A 22,042-nucleotide genomic window follows, 5' to 3' on the forward strand; every position below is an offset into this window, starting at 1 on the left:
AAACGTATTTCCGCAAAAAACGAAACTTTTTACATTTAAAAAGTACAAATCAACTTTATTAACAATACTATTATCAACAGCATTGATGATCATCTTAAATTTCAGATACAAAAACGATGTTTCAAATGAACGACTGAGTAATTCCTCAGAAATTTACGGAAATCCATTTAAAAATTACGGAAAATGTACCCGGAATGTATCGGAATTACGCCGGAATGCAGCGGTAGCGGAATTACCGCAGAATCGGAAATGGGCTCTTCCGACCATGCCTGCTTCCATGAAGTATCCAAACCCTTGAAATAAGCAGAGGGGGTCGGAAAACGATGTACAGGGTACGGTTACTATAAAGATAAGCTCCAGATATCATCAGAGGTAGTGGCGGGGGTAAAAGGTCACCCGGGTTTTGGCTATTACATAGCTGAACGCCACATCAGCTAACTGTTAATGTTAGACATGGGGGAGTGAGGTAATGTTAGGCGCAGATAAGGAAGGGTTAGTTGAAGAGAACACCAACCCACACATCCCATCTTCTACTTACCCCCTTGCCCATGCTTATAACAAGCCCATAGCATAGCTGAAGGGAAGCTGAAGTTGCGACCACACCAACGTCCTTGGTCCTTAGGGATCCTTACAGGGTCCCCTTTTCGTCACAGCATTAGCTGTTTATTATAGTGATTAGAACTTTCATGTTACATGCTGGGTCCCCGGTTCAAATCCCAGATAGGGCAACATCAGCACGGAGTTTGCATGTTCTTCCCGTGCCTGGGTGGGTTTCCTCCGGGCACTCCGGTTTCCTCCCACATCCAAAAAACATACAGATAAGTTACAGTGGCTTGCAAAAGTATTCGGCCCCCTTGAAGTTTTCCACATTTTGTCACATTACTGCCACAAACATGAAACAATTGTATTGAAATTCCACGTGAAAGACCAATACAAAGTGGTTTACATGTGAGAAGTGGAACGAAAATCATACATGATACAAGACAAGGCCTTGTCTTGGTAGGTTTACAGTTGTGCCATACTCCTTCCATTTCTGAATGATCGCTTGAACAGTGCTCCGTGGGATGTTCAAGGCTTTGGAAATCTTTTTGTAGCCTAAGCCTGCTTTAAATTTCTCAATAACTTTATCCCTGACCTGTCTGGTATGTTCTTTGGACTTCATGGTGTTGTTGCTCCCAATATTCTCTTAGACAACCTCTGAGGCCGTCACAGAGCAGCTGTATTTGTACTGACATTAGATTACACACAGGTGCGTTCTATTTAGTCATTAGCACTCATCAGGCAATGTCTATGGGCAGCTGACTGTACTCAGACCAAAGGGGGCTAAATAATTACGCACACCCCACTTTGCAGTTATTGTTTTGTAAAAAATGTTTGGAATCATGTATGATTTTCTCACCACTTTGTATTGGTCTGTCATGTGAAATTCCAATAAAATTGATTCATGTTTGCGGCAGTAATGTGACAAAATGTGGAAAACTTCAAGGGGGCCGAATACTTTTGCAAGCCACTGTATTTAGCTTCCCCCTAAATTGGCCCTAATCTTCGATACATACACTACACGATACATATATAGACATATTACTACGGTTGGGATTAGATTGTGAGCCCATCTGAGGGACAGTTAGGGACAACACAATATACTCTATACAGCGCTGCAGAAGATGTCAGCGTTATATAAATACTAAATGATAATAAAATAATAATACAACTGAATCATAGTGAAGACTGAAATCATTACAAATGCCCATTGTTGTTTTAATATGTACCGGTGTTTGTAAACTAGACTTGCATTGATCAAATCAGATTTACTGTGAGTTTCCCATAGGAAAAGCTACACACACGAATGTTTTAGTAAGTTGCCTATTTCTGGAGCCTCAGATTCTGTAATCTGCTCCTCCACTTTTTTGACATTTGCTTCCTGGCGTTTTGCATCTGTGTTTTTCTTCATTACAAGCTCTGTTAATGTTGGAAGTTATGGCTTTGTTGTACCAAGTCTGGAATAAGTATCTAAAGGATGATGAAATCAGCACTTTGGTCCGAGTTCAAAAATGTTTTCTCATTTCACCGGATGGACTAAGTAATAAAGCAGCTAAATCTGATCACAACCAGGGCAAAATGTTGCAAAGCAAGAAATATTAGTTTGGGAAAGAAACTGAGGAATATATACACATTTCATAACTAGTCGGCCAAATCCTGGTTAGAAAGCAGGTCTCTTAACTGGACATGTATCTGCAGCAAACAGGGCCGGATTTACCATAAGGCACTGTAGGCACCCGCCTACAGGCGCCTGATGATGGAAAGGCGGCTCACTCCCCTCTTAGTGCCTCCCTCCTTCCCTATGCAGAGTCCTGATGAGTGTTAATGAGAGGTTACTCACCCTTCTCTCAGCATTCCACTGATATCTCCCTTCAGTCAGGGACACCTCTAGCTACTTAATACTGAGGTTCCTCTAACTACATAATACATGGGGCACCTCTAGCTACTTAATATTGAAGGTACTTTTGGCTACCTAATACTAAGGGCCACCTGTAGCTCCCTATGACAGGGAAGGGAAGTAGGGGAGAAGTGACAGCTGGCAGAGCCAGCACACTTGTGGTGCGGTTCGGTGGGGGTTTGTAGGTTCGTGGAGGGTGAAGTCTAAGGTGCCAGGACATCTGTGCCTATAGGCTTCTCTGAGGTAAATCCAGACCTGGCAGGAAATAAAATATCATACTCCCCTCTTTGATAAGGCTTCTTCTGGACACCAAGGAGCCTCTTTAGTGATTCGGGAAAAGCAGCTATGAGGGTCTCAGCAGTGGTGCAGCTATGAAGCTGTGGGCCCGGTGGAAGTTTTACATTGGAGCCCCCCAAGCGCTATATACCAAAACCAATCAAAGACAACCACAGTGTCAGAAGTGCATGAAGGGGATGGGAAACTGTGTATTAATGATCACTACTATTCAAAGCATCTATAGAAGTGAATATTATCAGCAAAGGACCAATAAAGAGCGAATACTGTGGTTGAGGGAGGGCCCTTCGGGGCCCCTCTGGCCCAAGGGCCCCGATGCGGTCGCAACCTCTGCAACCCCTATTGCTACGCCACTGGGTCTCAGTAATCTGCTGCTTGCTGGAATTATGATTCTGAGAATCTCAAAGAGATGAACCAAAAAAAAGACAGGGGCCTTCTAAGAGTAGTGGTTAGTTCCTTTAGTAAGGCTTGGTTCCCACTTCCTGCTGCAAAAACCCACCCGTTGGTAGATCAGGGGAAAGCAGCAAGTTAATCCTATTGTTAAAAATAGGGTACTTTTTTAAGGTTCTCAGAATCATAATTTCAGTGACCAGCAGATAACTGGGACCCTCACGGGGCTCCTCCGGCTGTTTCAGGTCACTAAAGAGGCAATTGGTGTCCAGAAGAAGCCTTAAAGTAGACCTGAACCTAGAAAAGAGAAAAAAAATCCTGTGAGAAAACTCAAGGGGTGAGTTTATTGAATCAGAGCATAACAGACAGACAACTAGTCATTTTAAAGTAGTATTAAATAAGGACTGTCAATGAGATACAAATACAGTAATTCAGCAGATGCAGAATTGTGCAAAAGAAGTTTTTATGCAGCTTGAAAATGGACCAATCAAATCTTAACCTAAGCTTCATTCTATTGGTCCATTTTCAAGCTGCAAAAAAATCCATAAACAATTTGCATAATTCTTGCTTACTGGACTAAATTAAAAAAAATATTTTTTACAATATTTATTTATAGGTTATTTAGTAAGTGTTTGTCTATTGTAAAATCTTTCCTCTCCCTGATTTACGTTCTGAAATGTATCACTGGTGATGACATCTTTAGTTCTGCCAGGTGATCTGTACGGAATATTCATTACTGAGAGTTCTATGCACAGAGGGTGATACTGCTTGCTTGGCAGTTGGTAAAAGCTGTTATTTCCCACAATGCAACGAGGTTCACAGACAGCAAACTGGCAGGACCATGGTCCTGACATCACACTGTGGGAGGGGTTTCACCACAATATCAGCCATACAGATCCCGCTGATGATCTATGCGAGAAAAGGTAAAGATTTCTCGTGGGAAAAGGGGGTATCAGCTGCTGATTGGGATGAATTTCAATCCTTGATTAAAGTTCCTCTTTAAATTTTAGGTACAAATATACACATCTATAAAAAAATAGTTTAACCTAAAATATTTATTCTGTGGCGTCTTACAGCATTTAATACTTTGGTTTTGTTGTTAGCTTAAACTGGAATGAATTTATAAAACACTACAAAAAAAATATTATCATAAACCTAATTTCCTCTATCTGCAGAGGAGCCCTAGACTTTAAAGAGAACCTGTACTGAGTAACACATGTGGTAACTTCAAATGGACATTACATAGTTACCTTGCCATCAGTTCCTCTCAGAAGCTCACCATTTTCTTCTGACAATGATCCCTTCCAGTTCTGACAACATTTTGTCAGAACTGAAATATATCAGTTGCTGTCAGTTATATATCAGTTGCTGTCAGTTAGAGCTGAGAGGAGAACTGATGTGTCCATATTTCCCTATGGCTCAAGTGGGCGATGCTACAGTTTAACTGTGTGCTGACCAGAAAGCTGTTATGGGGTAATGGCCATTTTCAAAATGGAGGACGGAAAATTCCCTTGATCACAGTGAACAAATAGGACGCGGGACAGGAGAAAGACACTGAGGAGTAGACTACATGGACGGTAAGTATGACTTGTCTATGCTTATTTTGACTTTTAATTTTCAGTTCAGGTTTTCTTTAAGGTGAACATTTATTCCAGATGTCTGTTTCTCTGAAGCCAGTGCTTGGACATAGAGCTTCATCTAATCTTCATAGATCTCTTCTTGAAACCAGTTGTGCTTCCAAAACAAAGTTTAAATCAAGATTTGTTCCCATTTGCCGAGGCACATGCTGTTCCCATTTAGCAGGTAGGATTTGCAGGAGAGGGACATGTGCACGGGCCTATGACCACATGCAGGAGATCAATAGCTATCACTGACCACATGCAGGAGATCAATAGCTATCACTGACCACATGCAGGAGATCAATAGCTATCACTGACCACATGCAGGAGATCAATAGCTATCACTGACCACATGCAGGAGATCAATAGCTATCACTGACCACATGCAGGAGATCTATAGCTATCACTGACCACATGCAGGAGATCAATAGCTATCACTGACCACATGCAGGAGATCAATAGCTATCACTGACCACATGCAGGAGATCTATAGCTATCACTGACCACATGCAGGAGATCAATAGCTATAACTGGACACATGCAGGAGATCAATAGCTATCGCAGAATATGTACGTATATATGTGATATTACACGACACAAACTTCCAGGAATGTTATAGCTTCCAATCAGAAACAAGTGGCTCACATACGTTCACAGATACAGTTCGTCACATCTTAGCAAAGCAGATTCTCATGTTTAAGTCCGTTGCGTTACAAGCTCTTGACTAAGGGCCCGTTTCCACTAGAGCGAATCCGCATGCGTTGTCTGCATGCGGATTCGCATAACCAATAGAAGTGGATGAGACTGTTTCCACTTGTTACTTTTTTGGTGCGTTTTTCTGTGCAGGATTTTTCTGCACGGTAGGGCCTGCAGAATTCGCCTGCGTGAGGAATGCAGGCGATTCACAGGCTATGTATTTAATAGGGAAAACGCACATGCGTTTTTTGCCGCGATTTTGCGTGCGAATTCGCACGAAAACTAATGCAAATTGAACCAGGCAGTGACATGGTTAAATTCGCATATACCCTGCCTATGCGAAATCGCATGCGAAATCGCGGCAAAAACGCACGCGGAATCGCATCCGCATGCGATTTCGTCAGCGGTGGAATCCCGGTGATTCGCACCGCACTAGTGGAAACGGGCCCTAACATTCCTCCTGAATGTTAGTCAATTATCTTCTTTCTATACTATGTTATATCATCTAGACTACCTATGTACAGCATACATCATGTCAGAACAGAAATGGATTATATAAAGGTTTAGAGGCCTACTTAAATTATAACAATAGTAAGTTTTGATGGGCCAGATGGATGGGCCCGTGGCTGGATTGGTAAAGGGCAGAGAGCTCCAGTCCGACTCAGACGCCAGCAAGGTGGAAGTGGAGTACTGGTTTGGGCTGGTATCATCAAAGATGAGCTTGTGGGGCCTTTACGGGTTGAGGATGGAGTCAACCTCAACTCCCAGTCCTACTGCCAGTTTCTGGAAGACACCTTCTTCAAGCAGTGGTACAGGAAGTCTGCATCCTTCAAGAAAAACATGATTTTCATGCAGGACAATGCTCCATCACACACGTCCAAGTACTCCACAGCGTGGCTGGCAAGAAAGGGTATAAAAGAAGAAAAACTAATGACATGGCCTTGTTCATCTGATCTGAACCCCATTGAGAACCTGTGGTCCATCATAAAATGTGAGATTTACAAGGAGGGAAAACAGTACACCTCTCTGAACAGTGTCTGGGAGGCTGTGGTTACCAGCTGATGACAGCCCACATTATAAGGCTTACCAGCTGATGACAACCCACATTATAAGGCTTACCAGCTGATGACAGCCCACATTATAAGGCTTACCAGCTGATGACAGCCCACATTATAAGGCTTACCAGCTGATGACAACCCACATTATAAGGCTTACCAGCTGATGATAACCCGCATTATAAGGCTTACCAGCTGATGACAACCCACATTATAAGGCTTACCAGCTGATTACAACCCACATTATAAGGCTTACCAGCTGATGACAACCCACATTATAAGGCTTACCAACTGATGACAACCCACATTATAAGGCTTACCAGCTGATGACAACTCACATTATAAGGCTTACCAGCTGATGATAACACATTATAAGGCTTACCAGCTGATGACAACTCACATTATAAGGCTTACCAGCTGATGATAACTGACATTATAAGGCTTACCAGCTGATGACAACTCACATTATAAGGCTTACCAGCTGATAATAACCCACATTATAAGGCTTACCAGCTGATGACAACCTACATTATAAGGCTTACCAGCTGATGACAACCCACATTATAACAACTCACATTATAAGGCTTACCAGCTGACGACAACCCACATTATAAGGCTTACCAGCTGATGACAACTCACATTATAAGGCTTACCAGCTGATGATAACCCTCATTATAAGGCTTACCAGCTGATGACAACCCACATTATAACAACTCACATTATAAGGCTTACCAGCTGATGACAGCCCACATTATAAGGCTTACCAGCTGACGACAACCCACATTATAAGGCTTACCAGCTGATGACAGCCCACATTATAAGGCTTACCAGCTGATGACAACTCACATTATAAGGCTTACCAGCTGATGATAACCCTCATTATAAGGCTTACCAGCTGATGACAGCCCACATTATAACAACTCACATTATAAGGCTTACCAGCTGATGACAGCCCACATTATAAGGCTTACCAGCTGACGACAACCCACATTATAAGGCTTACCAGCTGATGACAACCCACATTATAAGGCTTACCAGCTGATGACAACCCACATTATAAGTAGAGATGAGCGTAATGGCGTAATTACGATTTCGCGAAATTTCGCGTAATTAGTGTAATTACGTTTATGGCCGTAAGTACATAATCGTAATGAAGAAGGATTTCGCGTAAGCGTAATTTTCGCATTGCAACGGGTATTACGAAATTAATGCGTATGGCCATGCTCCCGAAGCGGAAAAGTTGACGCATGGATCAATGTTAGGTAGCCGCCGACTTTAAGGGTTAATAGCAAAAACCCCTTAAATGCTAAGAGCCTCAAATTTGGAGAATATATTAAGGAGATCAGAAGGAATAAGAGGAAAAAAATTTTTTTCAAAAAGACCTTCTAGTTTTTGAGAAAATCGATGTTAAAGTTTCAAAGGAAAAATGTAAACATTTAAAAACCCGCCGACTTTAACGGTTAATAGCAAAGCCTGCTTAAAGTTTAGGAACACCAAATTCCCAGCGTATATTAAGGGGATCAGTGGGAATAAGAGTAAAAAATTTTTTTTCAAAAAGACCTTATAGTTTTTGAGAAAATCGATTTTTAAGTTTCAAGGGCGAAAATGTCTTTTAAATGCGGAAAATGTCAGTTTTTTTTGCACAGGTAACAATAGTGTATTATTTTCATAGATTCCCCCAAGTGGGAAGAGTTTTACTTACTTCGTTCTGAGTGTGGGAAATATTAAAAAAAAAACGACGTGGGGTCCCCCCTCCCAGACCTCTTTAACCCCTTGTCCCCCATGCAGGCTGGGATAGCCAGAATGCGGAGCACCGGCCGCGTGGGGCTCCGCACCCTGACTATACCAGCCCGCATGGTCCATGGATTGGGGGGTCTCGGAAGGGGAGGGGCAGCCAAGCTTTCCCCTCCCCCTCCGAGCCCTTGTCCAATCCAAGGACAAGGGGCTCTTCTCCACCTCCGATGGGCGGTGGAGGTGGAGGCCGCGATTTCCTGGGGGGGGGTTCATGGAGGAATCTGGGAGTCCCCTTTAAAAAGAGGTCCCCCAGATGCCCACCCCCCCCTCCCAGGAGAAATGAGTATAGAGGTACTTGTACCCCTTACCCATTTCCTTTAAGAGTTAAAAGTAAATAAACACACAAACACTTAGAAAAAGTATTTTAATTGAACAAAAAACATAACCACGAAAAAAGTCCTTTAATATTCTTAATTAACCATTAATACTTACCTGTCCCTTTAAATAAATGATGCCTCGAAATAGCCTTCGGAAATGTTCTATCAGTTACAATGTAACAAAGTTATTACAATGTAACAACTTTGTTACATTGTAACTACGCCGCACCCGACGTCACTCGCCGCTGCCGCATACACTTACGCATCCGTGCAGGACGCTAAGTCCCCGCAGCTCCCGCTGTCCACCCCGCCCACATCTGTCACCCACATGTGGGTGACATGTGGGTGACATGTGGGAGAGGCGGGGAGGGCAGCGGAGCCGGCGGGGACTTAGCGTCCTGCACGGACCCGACAGAGCTCTGAGCTATATAGCTCAGAGCTCTCTAAAGCATCTTTGTATTTGGGCTCCAAGGAGCCCTATTGGTCCTTAGCAGACCAAAGATGCTTAGAGAGCTCTGAGCTATATAGCTCAGAGCTCTGTCGGGTCCGTGCAGCGCAGACGCGTATGCGGCGGCTGAGCAGCGAGTGACGTCGGGTGCGGCGTAGTTACAATGTAACAAAGTTGTTACATTGTAATAACTTTGTTACATTGTAACTGATAGAACATTTCCGAGGCTATTGCAAGGGATCATTTATTTAAAGGGACAGGTAAGTATTAATGGTTAATTAAGAATATTAAAGGACTTTTTTCGTGGTTATGTTTTTTGTTCAATTAAAATACTTTTTCTAAGTGTTTGTGTGTTTATTTACTTTTAACTCTTAAAGGAAATGGGTAAGGGGTACAAGTACCTCTATACTCATTTCTCCTGGGAGGGGGGGTGGGCATCTGGGGGACCCCTTTTTAAAGGGGACTCCCAGATTCCACCATGAACCCCCCCAGGAAATCGCGGCCTCCACCTCCACCGCCCATCGGAGGTGGAGAAGAGTCCCTTGTCCTTGGATTGGACAAGGGCTCGGAGGGGGAGGGGAAAGCTTGGCTGCCCCTCCCCTTCCGAGACCCCCCAATCCATGGACAATGCGGGCTGGTATAGTCAGGGTGCGGAGCCCCACGCGGCCGGTGCTCCGCATTCTGGCTATCCCAGCCTGCATGGGGGACAAGGGGTTAAAAAGGTCTGGGAGGGGGGACCCCACGTCGTTTTTTTTTTATATTTCCCACACTCAGAACGAAGTAAGTAAAACTCTTCCCACTTTTGGGAATCTATGAAAATAATACACTATTGTTACCTGTGCAAAAAAAACTGACATTTTCTGCATTTAAAAGACATTTTCGCCCTTGAAACTTAAAAATCGATTTTCTCAAAAACTATAAGGTCTTTTTGAAAAAAAAATGTTCCTCTTATTCCCACTGATCCCCTTAATATACCCTGGGAATTTGGTGTTCCTAAACTTTAAGCAGGCTTTGCTATTAACCTTAAAGTCGGCGGGTTTTTAAATGTTTACATTTTTCCTTTGAAACTTTAACATCGATTTTCTCAAAAACTATAAGGTCTTTTTGAAAAAAAAAATGTTCCTCTTATTCCTCCTGATCTCCTTAACCCCCTTGGCGGTATGAAAAATACCGCCAGGGGGCAGCGCAGCAGTTTTTTATTTATTTTTTTTTTTTTTAAATCATGTAGCGAGCCCAGGGCTCGCTACATGATAGCGGCTGCTCAGCGGCATCCCCCCAGCCCCGCCGATCGCCTCCGGCGATAGGCGATCAGGAAATCCCGTTCAAAGAACGGGATTTCCTGGAGGGCTTCCCCCGTCGCCATGGCGACGGGGCGGGATGACGTCACCGACGTCAGCGACGTCGGGACATCATTGGGAGACCCGATCCACCCCTTGTCGCTGCCTGGCACTGATTGGCCAGGCAGCGCAGGGTTCTGGGGGGGGGGGGTGCTGCGCGCCGCACCGGATAGCGGCGATCGGGCGCACGGCGGCGGCGATCGGGGTGCTGGCGCAGCTAGCAAAGTGCTAGCTGCGTCCAGCAAAAAAAAAAATTATGAAAATCGGCCCAGCAGGGCCTGAGCGGCACCCTCCGGCGGCTTACCCCGTGTCACACACGGGGTTACCGCTAAGGAGGTTAATATATTCTCCAAATTTGAGGCTCTTAGCATTTAAGGGGGCTTTGCTATTAACCCTTAAAGTCGGCGGCTTTTTTATACTATACGGAGCGTTACGGTTTAACGCGAAATTACGGTAGCGTTTAATGCGAAATTACGGCATGAACGAAACGTGAAATTACGCGTTGAAAATTACGCTTACGGTATTTTCAATTACGATTTTAATGGCAATTACGCTACCGTATTTTCGCATCGTAATCGCAAATTTCGCATGCGTAATTTTAGTAATGCGAAATTACGAAAATTTCGGCTCAACTCTAATTATAAGGCTTACCAGCTGATGACAACCCACATTATAAGGCTTACCAGCTGATGACAACCCACATTATAAGGCTTACCAGCTGATGATAACCCACATTATAAGGCTTACCAGCTGATGAAAACCCACATTATAAGGCTTACCAGCTGATGACAACTCACATTATAACAACCCACATTATAAAGTTTACCAGCTGATGACAGCCCACATTATAAGGTTGTATATCGGGCATATATGTGAGCATCTGCGGCAAATCTCCAATCTCCCCTCTTGTAGATTGTGATAAGAATTCCACTCCTCTGTAGGCTTGAATATAGCATATCCTCAGCAGCAAGGGTGATATGTATAGTAAATGAGGGAATAAGAACGATTTACACACACGCCCGATATACAACCTTATAATGTGGGTTGTCATCAGCTGGTAAGCCTTTGAGTTTTTCCTTACTGTCTGCTGCCATAGATTTGGAGTTCCTGGTTGGAGATAGCCAGCGCTGAGAATTTGGAATATGCTTTGTTACAGACATTTGGGACTTATCTGATCTTTCAGCTGCGGCTTGTTTATTAATCCCCTTATATTCTAATAGTTTAGACTGTGGCTCTGATTTAAAATGCAGAATTTTTGTTGAGGCCGGAGCCACACGATAAGTGCTTTTGTGAGCGCTTGTGTTTGATTAGCGCTTGCTGAGCACTTCCCATTCACTTTCATTAAAATCCGCGTAAAAATCACAGCGATTGCCACGATTGCGTACATGAAAAACCGTACGCGATCGCGGTTATTTTTACTGCGATTTTCATGAAAGTGAATGGGAGCGATTTTTTAACAAGCGCTCAGCAAGCGCTAATCAAACACAAGCGCTCACAAAAGCACTTATAGTGTAGATCCGGCCTTACTGAGTGTTATGAAGTCAGCAGAAAAGCCTGGTATACACATCCAAGCTTGATTGGCCAATTCTATACCTTTCATGTAGTATGAGAGCTTACCTACACAATCTGTTCATAGTATTCAATTGATGTTCGCCCTCATACTAGATGAAAAAATGGCTAACCATTGGCCAATCAAAACTGAAGTTGTGTACAGGAATGTGGGGACCAGCAGAGCACAGAGTTTGCTAAACCTTTAAATAATAGGAGATCAGAAGCAGGGCCGGATCTGGACTTCCCAGTGCCCTAGGCCCAGTACCACCAACCGCCCCCCCCCCCCCCCCCCACACACACACACACACACACACACACACTCAGGGTGCATACACACATCAGACCATAGTCTTTGGAAAATGAAAGATCACAGACCAATTTTACCCCCTTCCATGTAGCATGAGAGCCATACCTACACAGTCTATTCTATGGAGCTGAATTCCCCATCAGACAGAAATCTTTGCAAGATGCTGCACACACAGATGCTGTACAGGCACAAAAGATCAGTATCTGCAAAATATCAGTATCTGCAAAAGATCAGTATCTGCAAAAGATCTGTTACTGCCAGAGATCCATTCCTGCAAATTGCATTCATAGTCTATGAGATCTGCAGATCATCATACACACCTTGTTTAACTGACATTGATCTGCAGATCAGACAATCATCTGCAGATCTGAAAATCCATCCTGGTGGATCTGATCTGCAGATGAATGTCTGTTAAACAAGGTGTGTATGAGGATCTGCAGATATCATAGACTATGAATGCATTTTGCAGGAACGGATCTTTTGCAGGAACAGATCTTTTGCAGATACTGATCTTTTGAATGTCTACAGCATCTTTGTGTGCAGCATCTTGCAAAGATTTCTGTCTGATGGGGAGTTCAGCTCCATAGAATAGACTGTGTAGAGTATGGCTCTCATACTACATAGAAGGGGGTAAAATTGGTCTGTGATCTTTCATTTTCCTAAAGGCTCATACACACATCAGACCACAGTCTTTGGAAAATGAAAGATCACAGACCAATTTTACCCCCTTCCATGTAGTATGAGAGCCATACCTACACAGTCTATTCTATGGAGCTGAACTCCCCATCAGACAGAAATCTTTGCAAGATGCTGCACACAAAGATGCTGTACACATTCAAAAGATCTGTTCCTGCAAAATGCATTCATAGTCTATGATAACTGCAGATCATCATACACACCTTGTTTAACAGACATTCATCTGCAGATCAGATCCACCAGGATGGATTTTCAGGTCTGCAGATGATTGTCTGAACTGCAGATAAATGTCAGTTAAACAAGGTGTGTATGATGATCTGCAGATCTCATAGACTATGAATACAATTTGCAGGAACGGATCTTTGGCAGGAACAGATCTTTTGCAGATACTGATCTTTTGTGTGGCTGTACAGCATCTGTGTGTGCAGCATCTTGCAAAGATTTTTTTTCTGATGGGGAGTTCAGCTCCATAGAAAAGACTGTGAAGGTATGGCTCTCATACTACATGAAGGGTGGTAAGATTGGTCTGTGATCTTTCATTTTCCAAAGACTATAGTCTGATGTGTGTATGAGCCTTAACGATCACTTGTTTGCAGGAGGAAATGCCTGTTTTAGTGACTTGTGTATACCTATGAATGTTTTTTCTCTGAAAAATGATGAATGATTGTTTTTCCTGTTAGAGCAGTGAGTCCCTAATGCCTGGTACGCACCAGATAGATGGGTTGAATCGATTTTCCGATCACTTATACAAAGTCGATTAGAAAAATGATCAGAAATCAGATTAGACCTGTCAGAAATAATCAATTCGAACCCATCTATCTGATGGCAAATTGCATGGTGTGTACCAGGCATGAAGTAGCAGAGCGGCGTTCATCTCCCTCTCTGCTCTTCTGTAATCACAGATCTGTTGCATCTATTTTATAGTATTTATTGTACTGATTCTTTCACAGGTGTTTTTTTTACTGTTTGCCAACACTGTACAAATATATATTTTTTTTTAATTTTTAGTGTATGTTATTACTTTTGGTATACAAAACAGAATGTAACAATACAAAAGTATACAACAGTACATTTGCAATTATAATTATAGAGAAGTTGTCTATCTCATACTACTGCAGACAGTACTGCTGCCTTTAAAATGAGCCAGCAAGGGGTTAAGATTTAGCTTAGAATGGGCTGTCATAAATCTCTCTAAGGAAAAAAAAACACCTTATCTTTCTGTTTAAGATTTACAATCCAGGGGGAGAGAGGAGAAGGAATGGCTCAAGTCATTAACAGAGTCTGACCAGCAATACATTGTTTAGCCCAGCTTGAGTTGTAAAGTGGAAATAATTCTGTTACCTACTGGATCAGAAATTTTGTCTACATTGTGATCCATGTTTCTCTCACCCCTGGCAATAAACTGAAGCTTGTATCATCGCACACCAGCACACCACGAAGTAAGGAAAATACACAGAGCTCTGGAATTCTGACTGTGTGTGCAGCAAAGCCTGGCGGCTTCAGAGCAGGAGAAATGATTTATTTTGACATGCAGCCTCTTATCTCTCTCAGGTCCTGGCGCCCTTTAATCCTTTGGATTTTTTTCCACCCTAGGCCGTGGCCTCTGCGGCCTTTGCAGAAATCCGGCCCTGATCAGAAGCAGACAAAGCATAACGTCACACACATCAGAAACCTTCACAACAAATTCAGCTATTTTATTTTCCATTGAACTAATCCTACTTGAGATTTTATATTAAAAAAAAAAAAAACAACAAAATGTTTGAAAGTATTTCGTTTTCAAAAGCCCAGGAAATTCTAGCAAGATAAATGACAATTTTCCAGAAGCAGAAAGCTTGCCAGGATCTGTACGCCGGCTTTGTGTGTTGATAAATGAAGCTGATTGTAGATGATAATATAAGCCCAGAGATTTCAGAAATCTATTAAAGGACTGACATCTACCATGGAGAATCCTAGAATCATAATCATGTCAGTATGAAGATCAGCAGAGCATGAGGAACTGCAGTGCAAGGAGCAGAAATGTACAAAACACCCAATCAAAGTTTGTTATTTAGATCAAGCTCTGTGAAAAAATTTCTGTTGCTTCTCATGTGACTGGTTGTTCCTGTATCTTTACATCTCTTCTGGACTGGATTGAATGTTCCCTGGCTGAGCAGTGATGAGAACTGGGTATATGCATGCTATGAATTGCACACAGTCTAAGCATGAAAGCTATTGCACATGTATATTCCAACAATTAGAACATAGCAAGGATTTCTAAAAGTCTTATAAATTAGCAGTTGTGCAGTTGTAGTTACATGCAGGCAAGACAACCAGATTTATTGCAGAAATTCCACACTGGGGGTGGTTGGATGTGTCTATAATCAAATGATGCTATTTTGCTAACCTTTTAATAATCTTTATTATGATCTGATACTTGCAAACAATTTGTAATAAATAAGGCAAGGTTTACTGTCAGGGACGGATCTAGACCAAGTTGCGCCTGGGGCAAGGTCAGGTTTTGGCGCCTCAACTGCCATTCCCCATCCAGTTTTGGCGCCTAAAGGTCAGGTTTTGGCACCTAAACTGCCATTCCCCATCCAGTTTTGGCCCCTAAAGGTCAGATTTTGGCGCCTAAACTGCCATTCCCCATCAAAATTTTGCCTCCTTTTTAAGTATTTAACAAACTGCGCCTGGGGCAAGAGACCTGTCTGCCCCCCCCCCCCCCTAGATCCGTCCCTGTTTATTGTACTCCTAATCTTCTGCAGCATTCTTCAGTTTTGAAGATGCTCAGCAAATCTACACCATAATGTATGTTTGTAAGCTGCTTTATAAATTAATACTAATTATAATAACAATAAAGTTCAGCTTTAACAAAAATATTACTAGTAATAGGACCATCTTCTAATGGTATGTACACACTTGCGACTATGGTCGTTTGAAACAGCAGCTTAACGATCGGTCTGCCGACAATCGGGGAAAGAACTTTACCAAACGATCATTAAGTACAACGACGAACGAACGATATCGACACGATGAGAAACTACAACAGGGTGGATCATATTGAACGACAATCGTTACAAAACTATAGTGTGTACAGTTATCTGCCGAGAACGATCGATACAAGGGCCAATGCGCCTGCGTTGGATTGTGCCCAGCTCTCGTACTTCCTTTGTAGCGCGGCCCGTAAAGATTGTTACATAACAAATTTCAAATAAACTTTAGAAAAGAGAGAAATCGAGAGCCCAATATGGTGTAGTATGTCAGAGAAACGAAGGGAAATGAATAAGTGAGATGGTTATACTCACAAACGTGGGTTACCACACAGGCAACCACTGTATAGGCAGGTGAGGAGATTAGACCTGTCCTCACTCAGGATTAGGAAGTCGCTCTCTGTAGATCAGAAAAAATGGGGTAGGGTCACCCCTCCACCTGGGGTGGACTCAAGTATACTGGTAGGTGATCAGAGGCGCCAGCAGAATAAAATTAATATAAAATTGTTAAAAATTGCCGGGAGGGAAAGTGGTGGACTTCCCCTCAATAATAAGGTCTGTCATCAAATCAAACGAATACATTTATTCAATAGTACCCCAAAATCTGCAACGCGTTTCGTGGCAACAGACCCAAGTTCAAATAAACTTTGTTTGCAAGTTAACTATCATATATTTGTATCTATTGTAACCCCATGTTTGTGTTTTTTTTTTTAATTCTACATAAATATGTACAGAACATTTCCCTCTGATCGTTCTTTTCTGCAAGAACGATCGTTAAAATGTGTATGATGATTGCTGCATCCCATCGTTGCATTCCAATCGTTCCATTATTGTTCGTCTTGTAACTATCGTTCCTTGTAAACTATCGTTATCGCAAGTGTGTACGTAGCATAAGGATGACTACTTTGGTTCTTACCTCAACTTCTGGCTGCCAGCTGCTTCATTTGACTGTGTAGCCTGAGGTTCAATAAGGTCCTGCTTCTCTGTTTCCTTAAGTTTCATAATACTTTAAAAGAAACATTGGTGGTGCCCAGTGGATGGAGGTTGGTGGTGTACAGTGTGGCATTTATTGGCTTCTTCAGGGGCCAATAAATGAGCAAGGAACTCCTTATAGGTCTAAAGGAAAAGTGTTAATGAACTAGAAATGCAGTTTCCTTTAGAAGCTGGCCTTTTTTAATTTGATCTGGTTAGTGTCAGTATAAAGCCGAGAGTAAATAGGAAATACATACACAAGTCCTAGTAGGAACAGTAAATTGTTGCAGTATATTTAGCTTGTGTTGGATATTTACATGGTTTGTAAAACTGGACACGCACTGGAGTGTATATGACCCGTCCTTACCTTCCGTAAATGATGGTTCATCTTCTTACCCCAGATATATCATCTGCAACCTTCCAACCACTGCTTCCAAATCCTAGTGACCAGATGTGGACCTTATCATTACAAAGTAGGGCTTTGCAAAAACAGAGTTACAACACATTTATGAACTGTTTTCTGAGACTTTGCGCATGCCAGAATGTTGCTATCCATCCCGGGAGCTTAAAAATGCTGGATGCATGATGTACAGCACTGCTGTCCAAAGACACTACACACGTGCAGTGGGATGCAAAAGTTTGGGCAACCTTGTTAATGGCCATGATTTTCCTGTATAAATCGTTGGTTGTTACGATAAAACATGTCAGTTAAATATATCATATAGGCAGGGCCGGATTTACCATAAGGCACTGTAGGCACGTGCCTACAGGCGCCTGATTGGGCAAAGGCGGAATTTAATTGTCCCCTTCATAATTAAAACTTTTAAAATGCGCTCTTTCATGTCAGCGCCGCTCGCCCCGCCCACTTGCGTCTTCATCCGGTGACCGCAAGTACAGTGAGGGGCGGGCGGCTAGTCAAACACGCAGAGTCTGTTCATCCGCTCTCCCCTCCCACTAGCCACCTTTTTGTGCCTACACGCAGCGCTGCGACTTGCAACAAGTGAGCAGCAGCTGCTGCGTGCATAGGCATCGGGGGAGGCGGCGCGCTTTTCGAAATTCTGCTGCCTGCTGGGCTGGGACTCCTCGGAGAAACCACATGGGTGGCCAGGCTCCGGGCACCACTCACCAGTCTCCGTTACAGTGGCCCCGCCTACAGACCTCCGAGCAGCGTGTGGAGTGTGTTTCCTGCCTGAGCCTGACACAGACACACTGTTTGACCGCACATTACTGTGGTCGGGACTCGGCAGGAGAGAGGAATGAGTTTGTGGGCAGTCTGACTGTGGCTGCAAGGGCCTAGCCCCTCCCTGAGAGAAAAGGTAACTTGTGCAGATGCACCATTGCTAATCCTCCCCTACATAGACACACTCACTCTTTTGCTGTCTCTCTACCTCTCTCTTTCTCTCTCACTGTCTCTCTCTCCCCCCTCTCTTTTTCACTGGCTCTCCCTCCCTCTTTCTCACAGACTCTCTCTCTCGCTCTCTCACGCTGTCTCTCTCTTTCATGCTGTCTTTCTCGCTGCCTCTCTCTTTTACGCTGTCTCTCTCTTTCTCGCTGTCTCCCTCTCTCTTTCACGCAGTCTCTCTCTCTCCCCCTTTCACACTGTCTCTCTCCTTCTCACTGTCTCTCTCCGCTCTCTTTCACACTGTCTCTCTCTATATTTCTCTCTCTCTTTCACGCTGTCTCTCTCTCTCCCTCTTTCTCGCTGTCTCTCCCTCTCTCTCTCTTTCATGCTGTCTCTCTCTCTTTCACGCTGTCTCTCTCTTTCATGCTGTCTCTCTTCCCCGCTTTCTCTCTCTCCCTCTCTCTTACGCTGTCTCTCTCTTTCTCGCTGTCTCCCTCTCTCTTTCACACTGTCTCTCTCTCTCTCTCTCTCCCTCTCCCCCTTTCACACTGTCTCTCTCTATATTTCTCTCTCTCTCTCTCTTTCACGCTGTCTCTCCCTCTCTCTTTCATGCTCTCTTTCTCGCTGTCTCCCCCTCTCTTTCACATTGTCTCTCTCGCTTTCTCTCCCTCTCTCTATTTCATGCTCCCTCTCTCTTTCACGCTGTCTGACTCTCTCTCTCACTGTGTCTCTCCCTCTCTTTCACACACTCTCTCTTTTTCACACCGTGTCTCTCTTTATTTCTCACTGTCTCTCTCTTTCTCGCTATCTCTCTCTCCTCTCTTTCACACTGTCTCTCTCTCCCTCCCGTTCTCGATGTCTCTCTCTTTCACGCTGTCTCTCCCTCTCTCTTTTTCGCTGTCTCTCTCTCTTTCTCGCTGTCTCTCCCTCTCTCTTTCTCACTGTCTCTCTCTTTCATGCTGTCTCTCTCCCTCTTTCACGCTGTCTCTCCCTCTTTCTCACTCTTTCCCTCTCTTTCACATTGTCTCTCTTTCTCACTGTCTCTCCCTCTCTCTCACGTTGTCTCTCTCTCTTTCACGCTGTCTCTCTCTCTCATGCTGTCTCTCCCTCTCTCTCTCACGCTATCACTCCCTCTCATGCTGTTTCTCTTTCTCTCACGCAGTCTCTCTCTTTTTTGCGCTGTCTCCCTCTCTCTCCCTCTCTTTCACATTGTCTCTCTACCTCTTTCTCATTGTCTCTCTTTCACACTGTCTCTCACGCTGTCTCTCTCTCCCTCTTTTTCTCGCTGTTTTTCTCGATGTCTCTCTCTCTTGCTGTCTCTCCCTCTCTCTTGCTTGCTGTCTCCCTCTCTCTCTCTCTCTCTTTCACACTGTCTTTCTCTTTTTCACACTGTCTCTCCCTCTCTCTCTCTTTCACGAGGTTTCTCTCCCTCTCTTTCACGCTGTCTCTCTCTTTCTCGCTGTCTCTCTCCCTTTTTACTCACGGTCTCTCTCCTCTCTTTCAAACTTTGTCTCTCTCTTTTTCGCTGTCTCTCCCTCTCTTTCTCGCTGTCTATCCCTCTCTCTCTTTCAAACTTTCTCGCTGTCTCTCTTTCTCGCTGTCTCTCTCTCCCTCTCTCTTTTGCTGTGTCTTTCTCTCTCTTTTCACCTTATCTCCCCCCTAGCTCTCTCCCTCTTTCTCTCCCTCCCTCTCCTCCTCTCTCCCTCTTCCTCCACTTATCTCCATCTCCCTCCCCACCTCTCTCCCCCTCTCTCTGTCTCTCTCCATCCCTCCTTCTCTGTCCTCCCCCTTTTTCTCTCTACCCTCCTTCTCTCACCCCCTCTTCTTTCTACTCCCTTCCTCTGTACTACCGTCCCTCACTCCCCCTCCCTACTTTCTTCTTCTCTCCTCCCTCCCTCTCTCTACCCCCTTTCTTTTCTTTTTCCCACCTTCCCTCTACATCCCTTTTCTCTCTCCCTCTCTCTACCCCTTCTTTTCTTTGCCCCTCTCTCACCTCCTTCTTCTCCCACCTCTCTCTTCTCCACTTCTCTCTCCCCCCCTCTCTCTGTTCTCTCACTTTGCCAGGCTCCTCTCAACAACCTTCATCTGCTTCACTTCCAGACCTTTAAAAACAGTCAGTCACTGAGCCTTGGAGGGGGATGTAATTGACTCTCCCTACTCTTTCATGCAGTCTCCCTGCCAATCTGCCACCTTCAACCTGGCTTAGAGCACTGTTTCCATAGGGCGGCACAGCAGCACTGGACAGCTGTCGCCTGACATTAGAGCAGCAAAAACATCACTGCTGAGGCATAGTGCTGTCACCACACTATGTACCACAAGGTAATATTTGCATTACCATGCATGGTTTTATTTCATAAAAAAGGTGGGGTGTGACTTGAGGGGTGTGGTCTGTGATGAGGGGTGGAGCTTAGGGCGCAAGAACATCTGTGCCTATAGGCTCCCGAGCTGTAAATCCGGCCCTGCATATAGGAGACGCACACAGTGATATTTGAGAAGTGAAATGAAGTTTATTGTATTTACAGAAAGTGTGCAATAATTGTTTAAACAAAATTAGGCAGGTGCATACATTTGGGCACCACAAAAAAAGAAATGAAATCGATATTTAGTAGATCCTCCTTTTGCAGAAATTACAGCCTCTAAACGCTTCCTGTAGGTTCCAATGAGAGTCTAGATTCTGGTTGAAGGTAGTTTGGACCATTCCTCTTTACAAAACATTTCTAGTTTATTCAGGTTTCATGACTTCCGAGCACGGACAGCTCTCTTTATCTCACACCACAGATTTTCAATTATATTCCAGTCTGGGGATTGAGATGGGCATTTCAGAATGTTGTACTTGTTCCTCTGCACGCATGCCTTAGTGGATTTCGAGCAGTGTTTAGGCTCTTTGTCTTGTTGAAAGATCATGTCCCAGCGCAGCTTCAGCTTTGTCACGGATTCCTGGATATTGGTCTCCGGAATCTGCTGATACTGATTCCTAGTCCCTGCACTGGCCACACAGCCCCACAGCATGATGGAACCACCATCATATTTTAATGTAGGTAGCAGGTGTTTTTCTTGGAATGCTGTGTTATTTTTCCTCTATGCATAACGCCCCTTATTATGCCCAAATAACTCAATTTTAGTTTCATCAGTCCACAGCACCTTATTCCAAAATAAAGCTAGCTTGTCCAAATGTGCTTTAGCATACCTCAAGCGGCTTTGTTTGTGCTGTGGGCAGAGAAAAGGCTTCCTCTGCATCACTTTCGCATACAGCATCTCCTTGTGTAAAGTGCGTTGAATGGTTGAACGATGCACAGTGACTCCATCTGCAGCAAGATGATGTTGTAGGTCTTTGGTGCTGGTGTGTGGATTGTTCTCACCATTCGTCGCTTCTCTTTATTCAAGATTTTTCATGGTCTGCCACTTCGAGCCTTAACTTGAACTGAGCCTGTGGTCTTCCATTTCCTCAATATGTTCCTAAATGTGGAAACAGACAGCTGAAATCTCTGAGACAGCTTTCTGTGTCCTTCCCCTAAACCATGATGTTGAACAATCTTTGTTTTCAGGTCATTTGAGAGTTGTTTTAAGACCCCCATGTTGCTACTCTTCAGAGAAAATTAAAAGAGGAGGGAAACTTACAATTGACCCCCTTAAATACTCTTTCTCATACTTGGATTCACCTGTGTATGTGGGTCAGGAGTCACTGAGCTTATCAAGCCAATTTGAGTTCCAATAATTAGTTCTAAAGGTTTTGGAATCAATAAAATGACAACAGTGCCCAAATTTATGCACCTGCCAAATTTTATTTAAACAATTATTGCACACTTTCTGTAAATCCA

General features: G+C 43.7%; 1 protein-coding gene and 1 long non-coding RNA gene across 6 annotated transcripts in view; one reads left to right on the top strand and one right to left on the bottom strand.

Moving 5' to 3' along the window:
* C1QTNF7 (C1q and TNF related 7) overlaps positions 1–22,042 on the top strand; it is a 147,155-nt gene that overhangs the window by 48,452 nt on the left and 76,661 nt on the right. The window lies entirely within an intron of this gene.
* On the bottom strand, positions 14,418–17,314 carry LOC137564155 (uncharacterized). Its single transcript, XR_011030538.1, has 3 exons — positions 17,250–17,314; positions 16,827–17,026; positions 14,418–14,569 (listed from the first exon to the last, which is right to left on the bottom strand). It is a non-coding gene; the product is annotated as an uncharacterized lncRNA (long non-coding RNA).

This window comes from Hyperolius riggenbachi, chromosome 1 (genome assembly GCF_040937935.1).
Source record: "Hyperolius riggenbachi isolate aHypRig1 chromosome 1, aHypRig1.pri, whole genome shotgun sequence".
Lineage (NCBI taxonomy): Eukaryota > Metazoa > Chordata > Amphibia > Anura > Hyperoliidae > Hyperolius > Hyperolius riggenbachi.